Below are 15,059 nucleotides of genomic sequence, written 5' to 3' on the forward strand. Positions count from 1 at the left end.
GTTTTGAAACAAGGTAAAGAGGTCCGAAACCTTAAGAACTACCATCCAATTTCTCTCTTGTGCCATACCTACAAAATCTTTGAAAGAATGATATGAAAACACCTTACTGTAACTATAGAACCCTTTCATACTGCAGCAGGCTGGATTTTGCCCCTCAATTTAACCCAGTATATTGAAGATGAATTCCAAAAAGGCAACATAACAGGAATGGTATTCATAGATCTCATGGCCACATACTATACCATCAATCTCAGAAGACTGAAGCAGAAAGTTTATGATAGGAGTAAAGATTTTAAACTTACAAATATCATTAGGAATCTGCTGTGGAATTGTATGTTTTTTGTGGAGTTCAAGGGAAGATGAAATAGATGGAGGAATCAAGGGAATGGCTTACCAAGGGCAATGTATTGGCTCCAACTTTTTTTAATATTTACACTAATGATCAGCCACTTCCTGTAGGTATTAACAACTATATGTATGCTGAAGACTGAGCAATGGCAGCATGGGAAACAACATTTGAGGAGGTAGTACAATGTCTAACTGAATCCCCAGTAGCACCAGGCTGATATTATTGTGATAACCAGTTAAAGCCAAACCCAGCAAAAACTCAACTATATGCCTTCCATCTTCACAATAACCAGGCTGCTAGGAAGTTTCACATTATATGGAAAGGGACATTATTGGAGCATTGCTACAGCCCTATATATTTAGAGGTCACTCTAGATAGGGCCCTAACATGTAATCAGCACTGTACCAACACTAAACTGAAGGTCAGTGGAAGAAATAATATCCTTAGGAAATTAATGAATTCTACAAGGATCCTTAAGACAACAGCTTTAGCTCTTTGCTACATAGCAGTGTGGGAAGAATCCACAGAAATAAATATTTTGGGGAATATTAAAAAGGCAGAATATATTTCTCCGAAGGAATAATGGAGAAGATCTTTTAAAAGAGACAGAAACCAGCCTCAGCCCTCTCCCCCAAGCAGAAAACTCAGCAGAGGCCAGCTTATAGAAATGCAAATTCAATAATCCTTTCAGAAAGGTTGAAGCCTTCCAGCTAGAAACTGAAGACATTATGAAGACAAAGACCCCCACTCAAATTCTAAGGACAGGAAACATAATAGGATTAACCCACCAATACCAAAAGGACACACTCAGACTCAGATCAAAGTACAAGACACAGGAAATACAAAACCTCAAACAGGAACAGGAAACAACCTCAAGAGCCCCAGAAGGTATAAAAACCCACCACTCCCAGATACATGTGGTCAGCTTTCCCAGAGCCATCTTTCTATCTGGCTCTCCTCTTCAATAAACTACAACCTTCTTTCTAAAGCAGTGTCCATTTTGTTTATTCCCAGCTTGGACTGGACCCTAATGAAGATTTTTCTTTCAACAGCAGCAAAATACATCTGCCTAATCTGGTATAAATCAACATATGCTGGGAAAGTAGCTGTTGCTTTGAATGAAACTAGCAGAATTATTATTGGATGCCTTAAACATACCCCTCTAGATAAGTTCTACCATCTAGGCAGCATTGCCCCACCTGCTATTTGCAGAGAAGAAGTATAGAGAGAGAGGTTCAGATCATCAATACCTAAACAATACCCTCTTTATGGCCTACAACCAGCTCATCAGAGATTAAAATCCAGGAAAAGCTTCCTTTGGTTGAAAAATTTGAAAGCAGAGTGGATCTACAGAAACCTAAAATAACCAATAGTGGATGGAACCAAAATAGAAGCTGACACCTGGATCTGGTGAAAACTGGGAAGTATGGAAATTGTTGAATAGAATATGCATGGGTACAAGATCTAGAGATACCCTGAACAAATAGGGCTATTCAGTGGCTTCTGCCTTTTGCAATTGTGATGATATGCAGACAATAACACATACATGTATACCTTCCCTTTGTATCTCTATCAGTTACACTTAAGAACTTCATGGCAGCACAACAGAATGCAATTAATATAGCTAGTTTCTGGGCAAGATTTGTGTAACATGTACACATTTTAATCTTGTATTTTATATTTTATGTTGTATATATTCTGGAACATAAATGCAGCCCTAACTAGAGAACAGGTATCAGTGTGTCAGAGTGTCTGGCACTTATTGGGTTAAATGCTAGGTATGTGGATGGATCAGTGGGAGGAGTTCCAAAGGTCATTGGGAGACTTCCTGGACACAAGCCACATGGAATCTCTTTGTCTGTAAGAAGCATGGACCATGGAAGGTCACACAATGAGCCTGAGTCATTATAAAGATGGTATAAAGAGCAATATTCTCTTATCTAAAGGGGTGATCTAAAGATGGACAAAGATGTATTTTCAGGAGTATCAACCACAGTGTGAATGCAAGTAATCTTTCTCATTAAAATATATTTTGTTTATTATAAGATCGTTTCTTTTGAGTTAACTATCTGACTGGATTTAAAAGAAGGCACTTTAGATTTGAGTCAGAATAGTAAGAGAATACTCATAATTCATGCCATCTTTTGAAAGCAAATAGTAAATTGGCAAAGATTAATTCTTCTCTCAAAGCTGCAACAGTTTGAAGAAAGAGAATCAAATCTGTTAGCCTTTTCTCTACATTAACCCTTAAGGAAGTAAAGCAGATACTCTCTTGTTAGTAATTCTATGTGACTAATCTTCAATTGCCTGCAAAGTAATTTCTGGGATAGCAAAGCCAGCGTGTCTGTGTAAAAGACAGTTTTCAGGGAGTGATTCAGAGGCATTGTTTTGCTAATTCACTTGCTAGCCAACGCTTCAAAGTTAAAAAGTGCCTTGTATCTGATTAAAATTACCTTTGGATCTGTTCACAAGCTAATGTTTATAGCGAAGAGAAAAGAAAAAAAATCTACACTTTTGTTCCTTGCATGAAAAGTTTGAATTTTAACACCAAAAAGAGCTTGAACTTTATTCCCCTCTTCTCTTTGCCAGAGAAGTACGCAGCCTGAAACGAAGAACTGACAACAAATTTGTTTCTTCTCCACGAGTTTGCTAGCAAGGAAGGCTGATTGCCTTTCAATTAACCCATTCGTTGCTATAGTAACACAGCACCGGTGGAAAGCTAAGCTCCCTCCCCCCCTTGGAATTTCAGCCAATGTTATGGAATAAGGAGGAATCTAGTTATAGAGGCAGAACCAACCCCAAATAGCATTGCAGAAGCACCCCCTGGTGGTCATGCATTTTTTTTTTAGCTGAGTTACAACAGCCACAATTAATTCAGCACACAACAGAGGGAAAGAAAGTACTTCACTGCACTACGCAGAGCAAATCTGTTAGTTAAAGTGCAAGCTACTTAAAGTTATCCCAAGCTACCAACACCCCCTAGAGGGCACAGAGTGAACTTACCAGAAGCATTCACTCAAACTGAGCACCAAGCTGTTCCAGCTTGAGGGAACTTAGGCAGAAGAAATCAAAGCCAAGTCTCTTTGGCTATTACCACAAGCTCAACAGTGCCAGGTGGGAGTTTGTACCTCTACATTCTCTCAGTGGCCACTAGCAGTAACGTGGTAATAGGAAGAATTTGGCTAGCCTTTCTTCAAACGCCCCCTAGTGGTTAAAGAAGGCACTACAGGCAAGCCTTTAACCTCACCCAGAGAAGGCCCTCTAGTGGACAAAGGGTGAACCTCGAAGCCAGAGCACCCTGGTAGCTGACCCACAGCAAGTGACCCCTAGTGGTGAAGGGGTGAACTGCACTGAAGTACCCGGAAACGCAGGAGAACGCACCCAGTGGCATCTCCACCCACAGATAGCACCTCAGAAGCTGATCTACAAGTAGCGACCCCTAGTGGTCAAAGAGAGAAGTTCTTCAAATTTTCTTCAAAATCGCTGAGAAGAACACTGAACCTACCCTAACCATGGAGGAGTATCTTATTGATTTGGACAAAGGGGTTCAATTAACTAGCCTAGTTGAGACACCCCAACCAGCCAGTCAAGGAGAGATGCTGCAAACAGGCAACCTTGACCCATATGCAGAGGTTGAAGCTCAAGCCTCAACAAAGCCAAAAATGTCTCAGGGTCAATACAATCTAAGACAACAAAGAAAGCCCACAGCAGCCATGCATTCACATCTGATGGAAAGATGGGAGTCAAACTACAAGCGCCATGAAAGACACTGGAGGAAACTACTCCAACTCTACCAAGAGCCTAAGGAGGAGCTTTCCCCTGTACAGGCGAGTGAATTAGAAGAAGAATGTCCTTGAGCAATGGAGGAGCTCTGAAAGGCAACTTGAGGACATTCAAGAACAATTAAGATACTCAACTATCGATAGCAAGATGCAAAGCCTCAAGCTACTAAACAAGGAATGCAAGAAGTTTCTAGAGAGCTCACAGGGTTCCCCACAGCCCGAGCCTCGCCAGAGAGGTAGACCGGTTGACAGGGCCGAGTCCGAAGTTTCCCGCTTCTCATATGCACCCTCCCAACGGTCGAATGTGGCTCCATCACACGTGTCTGGAACAGCCTCATCCTCTCGCAACACATTCAGGGCATATTCCAGCGTGTCCCAACAATCGCATGTCACAGGCGCTTCCCGCCTTTCGAAGGCATCCTCCCATCATAGCCGAGCATCCAGAATTTCACAGGAAGAGCAAATAATCATAGATGCTAAAGCTGCTGAAGCTGTCTTCCACGTAGTACAGGAGGAGCGGCAGAAAAAGAAGAAATTGGCAGCTATAGAACTTGAGGAAGCTGAAATAGAGGCCAAGCTAGAAGCTGAAGCAATCAAAATGAAGAATGACCGAGAAGCTGAAGCCGCCAGAGTGAAGGCCAATCGAGAAAATGAAGCAGCTCAAATGGAAGCCAAACAAAAGGCTATAGCAGCTAAAATGAAGGCCAAAAGAAAAGACATCCAAGAAGAACTTGAACTTACTCAAAGCCAAAGAGATATGGCAGACAAAATGGCTAGAGCGGAAGGCCTTCAGAAAATACTCCAGCACACCACTTTCTTGCCAGACAGGCAACAACTGGAAAATGAAGAGCGTCGTAGCCGCATACAGACCTACGTGGACAACCAAAGCGCATTCCAGAATGCACAGGTGAGAGTGCCACAGCCAGTCACAAGTCCCCCAAGACCGGGTAGACGAACAGAGGAATCTCAATGACCTGATTTGCTGGTCAACCACAGAGTTGATGTCACAACACCTAGGTCACGAGATCCTCCCGTCGCTGCCCCATCGAACCCAAAAATCCACACCCTCGATGACAACCTGATGGGATTACCAGCAACGGCAATGACTGCACAGCAGGGAGTGCCACAAGATCTTTCCACCATTATTACCCCACAGAACCCGCCAAACCATACCACTAATGGCAATCGGATGGATCCACCAGTAGCACCAATGGCCCTACAGCAGAACCAGCCATCGCTCAGGGAAGAGGTTGAAAGAGTTAGAGCCACACTAGACTCACTAGAGTCCCTGCTGCACCAACAGGAGGCAGCGTCCCAAGGAACTGCTACCAGTCCTGACTACAGAGGACAGCCGCGAGCATCAGCTCTGCCAGCCTACCAAGGAGCTAGCTACACTCTACCAAAAACAAAGACCCTCCAACACGTAAGCAAGCAGGAGCCTGGGCTCCCTCAGCTCAACACCACAGCAGAGGAGTTCAGACCAAGCCAACAAGGTCCCTTGCACGTGACATGGCAAAATACCCTCAGCCAACAATACGCCGAAGGAAGTTACCAGCCAGCCATGGTGCACGCCCCTACTCATGGAAGGGATCCACCACCTCCACCAAGCTACAGCCCACACACACAGGATCAATGTATCCCCCAATGTATATTGGAAGAAGGTTGGACTTGGCAGCCAGAAGGGTATGGAAATTCTCCCACAAAGCTGGAAGAGACTACTTGTTGTGGAAACATATATTCAAGTGTGCCATCAATGAAGAAAAGGCTGGGCCAGACGAGGAACTTGTTCAGCTGACAGCACGGTTAGGCCCAGAATCTGTAAACACTGTGAACGACATCTTTGCATCCCATTTGGGCGACCCCAACATCCGCCTTGCAGAGGCTTGGGCCACACTTGACAAGGACTACGGTGATCCCTCAGTGACGGAGTCCTCGCTTCTGGACCGCGTTCTTAATTTCCCCGACATAAGAATCAACGACCACCAACAGCTGAAGACTTTCTTATCACTCATCACTCAACTATGGTCAGCACAACAGGACCCTACCTTGCCGGGATTAGCTTGCCTCGACCTGCTTAGAATACAAACTTCTATCATCCAAAAACTACCACAATTGATATATGAACAATGGATCGAGTTTTCTCAAACTTACGGGAAAGACAATCAAAACAAAATTCTCCCCTTCGCAGTTCTCGCTAAATTTATCAGCAAGAAGGTTAAACTCCACAATGACCCCCGGTACCTTCCCGTCAGAGAAGCACACTATCCGACGACCGGGCAAAACAGTCACAGCCCTGATGTAACCAAGGGATCTGGCCAAGCTACGGACAGAACCATACCTTTGGTATATAAAACAGACATCACGCCTTCCCCAAAGAAGTCTCCAGATGAACAAATACCGAGAAGCGTTCTTTCGAATCCTCATCCAACTACAAAAGGCCTGACTTGCCCAATACACAAGTCTTCTCACTCTCTAAATGATTGCAGAGAATTTAGGAAAAAATCCCTAGATGACCGAAAGACCCTACTCAAAGAGAATAGGATATGTTTCAAATGCTGTGACTCTATGGATCACATGGCCAAGGACTACACAGCTAAGGTGAAATGCCACCTGTGCAACAGCGACAGGCACCCAGCAGCCTTACACCTAGAACCTAAGACGCTGTCTAAGGAGTCACAACAAGCAACTAGCTCTACACCAGACTAATCATCGACCTAGTCCTGTTGCTAAAGAAGACCAAATTAGAAAATTGAACCTCTTCAGTTCCAGCTGTTGTTCCTGATTTTTCAGCTCCAGCTGTTCCTGAGTTTCCAGATGTTCCTGATCCTGATTCTTCAGCTCCAGCTGTTCCTGTGTTTCCAGATCCAGCTATTTATGTTTTCCAGGTTCTTCAGTTCCTGAGTATCCTGTGAATCCAGTTCCCTTTGTTCCTGAGAAACTTTCAGTTCCAGGTTTTCTATTCCAGATTTGATTCCAGTTTCCTTCGCAGGAAGAAGACCTTGTCTCACTAGGAGACAAGACTGCATACCAGAACTATTGGCCCATGGGACTTGCGGGCCCACCCACTTGACGAATTAGTTTGCCCAGTTGAGGTCCAGATCGTAAAGCCATGTGAGCCAGGTCGTGACTCAAAGACACTTGTACCAGGCTGATCACCGATTTGGTCCCGTTGCTGATGAAAGCTGAACCAGAAGATCAAACCTCAAATTATGTATTGTCTTATGCATTGTTTGATGTAACACTTGCCCTTTTCGCATAATTGTGCATGTTTTATATTTACCTTATAGTTATGCACGTTTGATACCAAGTTTTACCTATTTAGTCACAAGTTAGTTAAATGTGAGTATTGCATGCCTTGATGCTATGTTTTTACTATTTTAGTAGTGGAAATATAAATTTCCAAGCAGGGAGTATTCTGGAACGTATATGTAGCCCTAACTAGAGAGCAGGTATCAGTGTGTCAGAGTGTCTGGCAGTTATTGGGTTAAATGCTAGGTATGTGGATGGGTCAGTGGGAGGAGTTCCAAAGGTCATTGGGAGACTTCCTGGAAACAAGCCATATGGGAATCTCTTTGTCTGTAAGAAGCATGGACCATGGAAGGTCACACAATGAGCCTGAGTAGTTATAAAGATGGTATGAAGAGCAATATTCTCTTATCTAAAGGGATGGTCTAAAGATGGACAAAGATGTATTTTCAGGAGTATCAACCACAGCGTGAATGCAAGTAATCTTTCTCATTAAAATATATTTTGTTTATTATAAGATCGTTTCTTTTGAGTTAACTATCTGACTGGATTTAAAAGAAGGCACTTTAGATTTGAGTCAGAATAGTATTTTTGTTGTTGTTGTTAATTGCGAAGTCATGTCCGACCCATCACGACCCCATGGACAATGTTCCTCCAGGCTTCCTGTCCTCTACCATCTTCTGGAGTCCATTTAAGTTCACACCTACTGCTTCAGTGACTCCATCCAGCCATCTCATTCTCTGCCGTCCCCTTCTTCTATTGCCCTCAATCTTTCCCAGCATTAGGCCCTTCTCCAGTGAGTCCTTCCTTCTCATTAGGTGGCCAAAGTATTTGAGTTTCAACTTCAGGATCTGGCCCTCTAAAGAGCAGTTGGGGTTGATCTCTTCTAGGACTGACCGGTTTGAACGCCTTGCAGTCCATGGGACTCGCAGGAGTCTTCTCCAGCACCATAGTTCAAAGGCCTCAATTCTTTGGCGCTCAGCCTTTCTTATGGTCCAACTTTCACAGCCATACATTGCAACTGGGAAAACCATGGCCTGGACTATACGCACTTTAGTTGGCAGGGTGATGTCTCTGCTTTTTAGTATGCTGTCTAGATTTGCCATAGCTTTCCTCCCCAGGAGCAAGCGTCTTTTAATTTCTTGGCTGCAGTCCCCATCTGAGGTGATCTTGGAGCCCAGAAAAATAAAATCTGTCACTACCTCCATTTCTTCCCCATCTATTTGCCCAGAATAGTATAGTATACCTTATTTTAATTGTGATGCTTCTGACATGAGTAAACAAATTCAGACTGGCGAGACTTTTAAAACCAAGAATAAATTATGCTTTATTCATGGCAATATTTATATTTATTTATAATAATAAAAACAAATGCAAACAGCGCTGAGTCTTGGAGAAAAAAAACCCCACTGTGCTTTCAGTGAAATGGCACAAAGACATGCCAGCATCCTTGGCACCCCCTTACTTAGAGTATATTTGTCTCAAGTAGCAACTGTGTGAATGGACCTGAACTTATACTATTCTCCTGGGACAAGTTAGGAATTTCCCTCCAAGGAGCAAAAGAACCACAATGATTGTGAGATGCAGTTTGCAACTGCAGAATGTGAAACATGACTTCTTGAATCATGGGATTAGCCATTCTCTCAATCCTGTCCTAAAAGATTGATAAATATTATCTATTAAACCAGGAGAGGGCTTTCTTCTCTCACACCTACCCATTCCACACTTTTTAACTGCAAAACATAATGTAAAAAGAATGGGTGACAGAAGCTGCTTCTCTCTGGATATTTGTTGGCTCAAGGCAGAGGTGGTGGGCAGGAGAATATGGTGGTTACCTAGTAATTCACTGGGCTGCACTGTGTTATCAACAGCATGAATAACCTTGGATGACAAAAGGAAGAGAACCAGCCTAGAGAAAGATCTGAGAAATGACATCTGAATCCAAATGAAGCACCTCAGAAGGGACTCTTGCTGGTTTTCTGTAAAAGGAGAGGAAAGCTTTCTGTTGCTTCAGGTTTATAATAAACGTAGCATTAATACTCACAGTTTTGTGTTTCTATCTAGAGTCCTCCAAAAGCCTCTGCTACTGTGCATTTCAGGGTTAGCAGGAGAAGGGGAGAACTAGGTTTTATAAAGCGATCCCTATCTAAAAATTGCTCCATTTCCATGTCTCTTGCAAGACTGAAAAACCAGTGAGAGCCAGGACATGAGTGCTTTAAAAACAGCAACCACACAACCAGGATCTTGCTGTTTGTTCTGCTTCATTTCCAGAACAGAGTGTTCAGATTTGAAACCAAAAGCAGCATGTGCTTAAGGAGAATGTCTGGGCATCGGAGAAGATAGCCTTAGGGAAGAGCTGAGCAGGATCTGGTTCCAAGCCTTAAGATAGCACCAGCAAGCAAATGGGGGTCCTCCTCAAGAATTTATTTCAGAGAAAAGAGAGAACACTTTGTACAAACTAGAATAGTAAAGAGAAGAAGATAAGGAAAGGCAAAAAGACACATGGCCTTTAACTCCTGTTAGTGAGACATGTTTAGGCTGTTGTTAGCAGGACCTGAAGAGGATCCAGTTTCTAGATGTGTAGAGTCCATTTGACTGAGTGCAATCACCGTTCTTTCAAAATTCATTAGAAAACTCTTGGACTCTTTCAAGCTCAACAGTTGCAGCCATCTATTGCTAAGTTCTCCTGTGATACATGGGACGTGTTAATAGCAAGTCTTTTCTATTTTTAGTAGTTAGCTTCTAAGTTGTTTTCTATCTAAAAAGACCATTGCATTTTTTCTTTTGGCAGTGTTTAGTTTCTTCTCCCCTCTGATAGCACTGTATTATCAGAAGTTGTATTTGGATTGGGCTAATTTAAACTTGGCTCATGTCCCATGACTCTATGAGGAAAATGCTATTTCTTTTTCACACTTATGCTAGTCCCAGTTGCCACCCCACTGAAGTTTTCAGAGCTAATGTTTCCTTCCAGGGCTGTGTCCCCTGGGATGGGGAAGACTGTGGTTGGTTACATTTATCCTTACTGCCATCTCCATTGCTGCCATCAACAAATCAAGACATTGAATTTTGGAACTTTTTCTTCAATATTGAACAGGAAGGAAACTGGGGCAAGGCTAATGTCACACCTGCCGCAGTCAGGTCCCTTAGGAAAGAAAGACCCTCAACTGCATTTTGGTGAAGTGATAGTTTCTTTTACTAAAGGTTGCTGGTTGCAGTAAAGTCAAACCAGAATTAAGATTCATTGGTACAATGAAGTATAATCTTCAGTACCTCTGCTAAGATGTAAATTGTATAAGAAACATCAGACTTATAAATTATATTGGTTGGTTGAAGAAACTTTCCAGATGAAGTTTGAATGACTCAACTCATTTCTATCAGCTACTATTTTCTTGAAATTGTCAGTTTATTACTCTTTTTTTCCCATTGTATTGTTTAAAAGAAGATTTAGGAAAAAGAGAAATATGATCATGAATTCAGTGTTGATGGAACTCTGAGAAAAAAAATCCCCCCAAATCTTTTTGTCTTAAGATTTATATTGGGCCCAAGTAGCTCAAATACAGTAGAGCTGTTCCTAAGTAAAGCTTCAATTGGCTTCATTGCAGAGTTTGTTTCAGCTGTTGTGGACAGTTGTGGTTATTCTAATAGTGGAGGAGGCCCACCTGATGAAGATTCAAGAGAGATTACAGGGAAAATGTTAATATTTTCACATTGTAAGAACTCTATACCACTATAAAGAATTTTCCTGTTCATTAAGATTTCAAACAGTCCTGATTTTTAGGGGGCAAAAATGATTTCTAAATATCGCTAAACCAAACAAGAATTCAAACAATATGACATTCTACAAGTCTACTGAATTGTTAAATCATGACTTTTAAAGCCAGTAAAGTACATAAATGCATTTGTAAATAATGTATTTCTTGACAAAGAATTGTGTATGTGTCTTCCTCCAGACAGTGACATGGCAAGAAGATATTTTGGCATCCTTGACACCCCGTCACTTGGCATCCCGTCACCATTAGTGCTCAGCAACAAGCCATGCAAATGGATCTGACCTTGCACTATTCATTTGGGACAAGCTATGGATTTCCCTCCAGGGAGAAAAAGTACCTCCCCACCACCACCTCCACCAAATGACTTGGGATGCATTTGGGGCTGGAAGGCAAGGTGAATCTTGACCAATGGTTAAAATCAAGGGTTTACCCTTCTCTCAATCCTGATCCAAATTGTCTAATAAACCAGGAAAGGTCTTGCTTTACAGGAACAGCCACACATTGCCTGCAGAATTTCATCCCAGGGTTAGAAAATAGAAGCTTCTGGTCTCTTCATATCCTCTACTAAGCAATGCAACTTCCATCCCATCCAGGTAAATTGTCTCTTCCAAAACCTTTTCACCACCTTCTCAGCAACTTCTCCGAAAAAGGGAAAGTTGGAGACATGCCCATAGCTGTGGTTGGTATAAAATTGACAAAAGATCCACATGGTTATTCTGGAAACAATGATCTGCAGTGTTTCCTGTTATCAGTTAAGACAGTTGCGTTCTCTACTGTGCACCATTAAACTTTAAGAAGAAACAACTGAGGAAATCTCTGTCCTATTTTGATCAAGTCAGGATCAATTCTTAGTGACCACATATATTTTCTCCATGACTTTCTGTCCCTAACTTGGTCTTTCAGTTTTTCTAACGGTGCATTCCCTGCCATTGTAACTAAGAACATCAACCTTGCTACAGATCATCCTCTTTCCTTTCCTTCTACTCTTCCCTTCATTAGATCCTTCTCCAAAAAACTAGGCCCCCAAATCCAAACTTTTTTGTAATGCCAATCATTCCAGATTTATCAGTTCTTTCAACTTCTAATCGCTTGTTTGAAAAACTATGCTTTTTTAAAAAATTCCCACCAAGCACCTCTTGACATTTCAGGATATTAAATTGCAGCAACTGCAATGAATGGTCATGTCTACAAAATGATACAAATGAAGACATAAAGAGTTTATGGTAATCGAAAACTGGTAAGCTGCAGTGTAGATTATGTAAATTGAGGAGCATTCAGAAAAGATTTGCAGTGTTGCATAATTTGTTTCATGTGTGTAAAGTTTGCATCTGAGCAGATGATTGAAACAAAGTGGAGTCCTTGGTGCCTCCTGAGTTCGGTTGTTCTTTTGCAGACATTTCATTAGCAGACTAGGTAACTGTTGTATCCTGAGCCTGCAAGAGCTGAAAGCAGGCTCAGAATGGTTGCAAATGGTCCCGGGCAATCCAAAAGCTGCCTGGAACCAGACAGGGTGGCGCCAGCCTTGTGCGCATGCACAAGGCATGAAAATGGTCAATTCCTATTGGTTCACACTGTCCAGATTTCAGGCACTATAAAAGGCCTGCGTGCCTTTTGCTGTTTGCTTGATTGTAGGAGAAGAGTAATAAAGAGCTTGTTGTTTTCACCATGTGTCTTCGTCAATTGCCAACAAACAGAAAACACAACACTAACACCTTCAATGATGAGACTGAAGGAGTCCGCAATTCAGTGAGCTACATACACTACATATGCACTTCTATTAAAACACTTATTCATTTCCTTATACAAACAATTAATACAAAAACTCTAAGGGGATTAGCTTACATTAGAGTTTTCTGAATTCCTTTGGTAGGATTTGTGTGCCATGATTTTGTACCCTAATTATGGTGATCAATGTAGTGGTAAAAAACAATCATCTACATATCTTGTTGATTTTGGAAGAAGGCAGGAATATATTTGTAATCCATCAAGAAAGTTATTACAGTAACTTTTTCTTAATCATTATCAGGAGGAAAGTAAATCTTAGCAGGTGGATAAAATTATGGGTTTAGCCATTTGTCAAATCTGGTTTGCACTATTTGAAAAACCAGGAGATATACTGCTTTACAAGGACTACTCACTCCATCCCTCACATTGTCTGCAGAACCTGATCTACAAGAATAGAGTACAGTGATAGTCAGCCTCCTGCTGACTCAAGGACAAGATGACAGGTAGGCAAGTCTGTGATTACCTGGTGTCACACCGTGCTACTACTTGCTTGTCACACATTTTAGAGACTGGCAGAAGTGGGAAGAGTAAGCAAACTGTGTCCTTCTCAAGATGTTACTTAACCCAAGAGGGACCACTTTTTTCAAACTGGAATAGCAAAAGAGAGGAAGATAAGAAAAAGCAGTAAAAAAAACCCCATATGTCCACTTCTCCCCTGTTATCAAAACACATTCAGGCTGTGGTTAGCTGGACCTAAATAGGAATCTGCCTCTAGAGGCATAAAGACTATTTGGTAGAGTATAATGGCCATTCTTTCAAATTTCATTACTGTTGGGATTTGAATATTATTTCAGTTTGGAAATCTGCTCAGCCCTTTCTTTCTTTCTTTCTTTCTTTCTTTCTTTCTTTCTTTCTTTCTTTCTTTCTTTCTTTCTTTTACTATTCTGGTTTATCTGACTTTACAATATAAATTGTATTATATATTAAATTAATTATACACACACACACACACACAAACACACACACACACACACACATATATATATATATATAACATATAAATATAAAACTTTGGGAAAATGAAATAGGTCCTGTGACACAAACCAACCCAAATCACAAAGACAGTGATAATGGACTCAACACACATGCACAAACACATACAAAGAGCAAAACATGTTACCGCTACACCAACTTTCTGATCTGGGACGTCTGGAAACCCCCCTTCTAAAAATTCTTGGACTCTGTCAAGCTCATCAGGTACAGCTACATATTGCCTGCAGTTATAGAATAATTATTGGCTATTCCAGTTGCTTCCTATGTCTCATGGGATTACGTTTTCATTTTTCCAGTCCAGTGTCAGAAGCTTTAATCCCACACAGGGATCTAGCAGCTTCTGTATCTCACTGAGGCTGGTGTCAAGTACCTCCCAACAGTTGTGGAGAACAGCTGTTTGCCTAACTCTCTCAGGGTTCCGCTTGATTTCTGATAGTCAATGCCTTGGAGAGAACCCCAAGGAGTTGTGATTGTCTTGTATCCCAATCTGCACACAAGATCTGGGACATTATAGAGAGCTGCGGAGCTGGCCTTAAACAGAATATTCAAAAGCTCTTGCAGAAACACTAAGAGCAGAGGTATCCCTTCAGCCCTAGAAAATGAGACTTGCTTTGATTCCTCCTTGATGAAAAGGCCATTGGAGAAAAAAGGTAAAACATAAACATTCTTGCAAGATTCAGTTACTATAATGAAAAATAGTTCTCGTGTTCCTATGGAATTGGTTGTCTGGTCTGGTCTAACTTGTAGATTTAACACACATATAGGCATCTTCCCCCCAAAGTGGGAAGTGCTGTATTTTACTATTTTTTACAACTGAGGCCTAGTAGGCATTCTAACAATAACCAACCAGATGATCCACAGTAGAGACATTGGTCTTTTGAGTAATGATATAACTTGTATTTGGCAATAGATAGTCCCCTGCAGAATTCCAAAATTTCAAGACTAAATTTCAAGACTAAATTACTTTATTCCAGGGTGAATATTATAGTAGAGGGATAGGGTTAGTAAATAGATAACAGGATTAGTATATTAAATAAATACATCTATATACTCACAGGTTAGAAACAATACAATAGTAAAAGCAATTTTATTATTGGAATTTTATTTTAACACTCAGTAGGAATAAAACAAGCT

The sequence above is a fragment of the Crotalus tigris genome, unplaced genomic scaffold, assembly GCF_016545835.1.
Source record: "Crotalus tigris isolate CLP2741 ecotype Arizona unplaced genomic scaffold, ASM1654583v1 scf7180000018759.1681925, whole genome shotgun sequence".
Taxonomy (NCBI): Eukaryota; Metazoa; Chordata; class Lepidosauria; order Squamata; family Viperidae; genus Crotalus; species Crotalus tigris.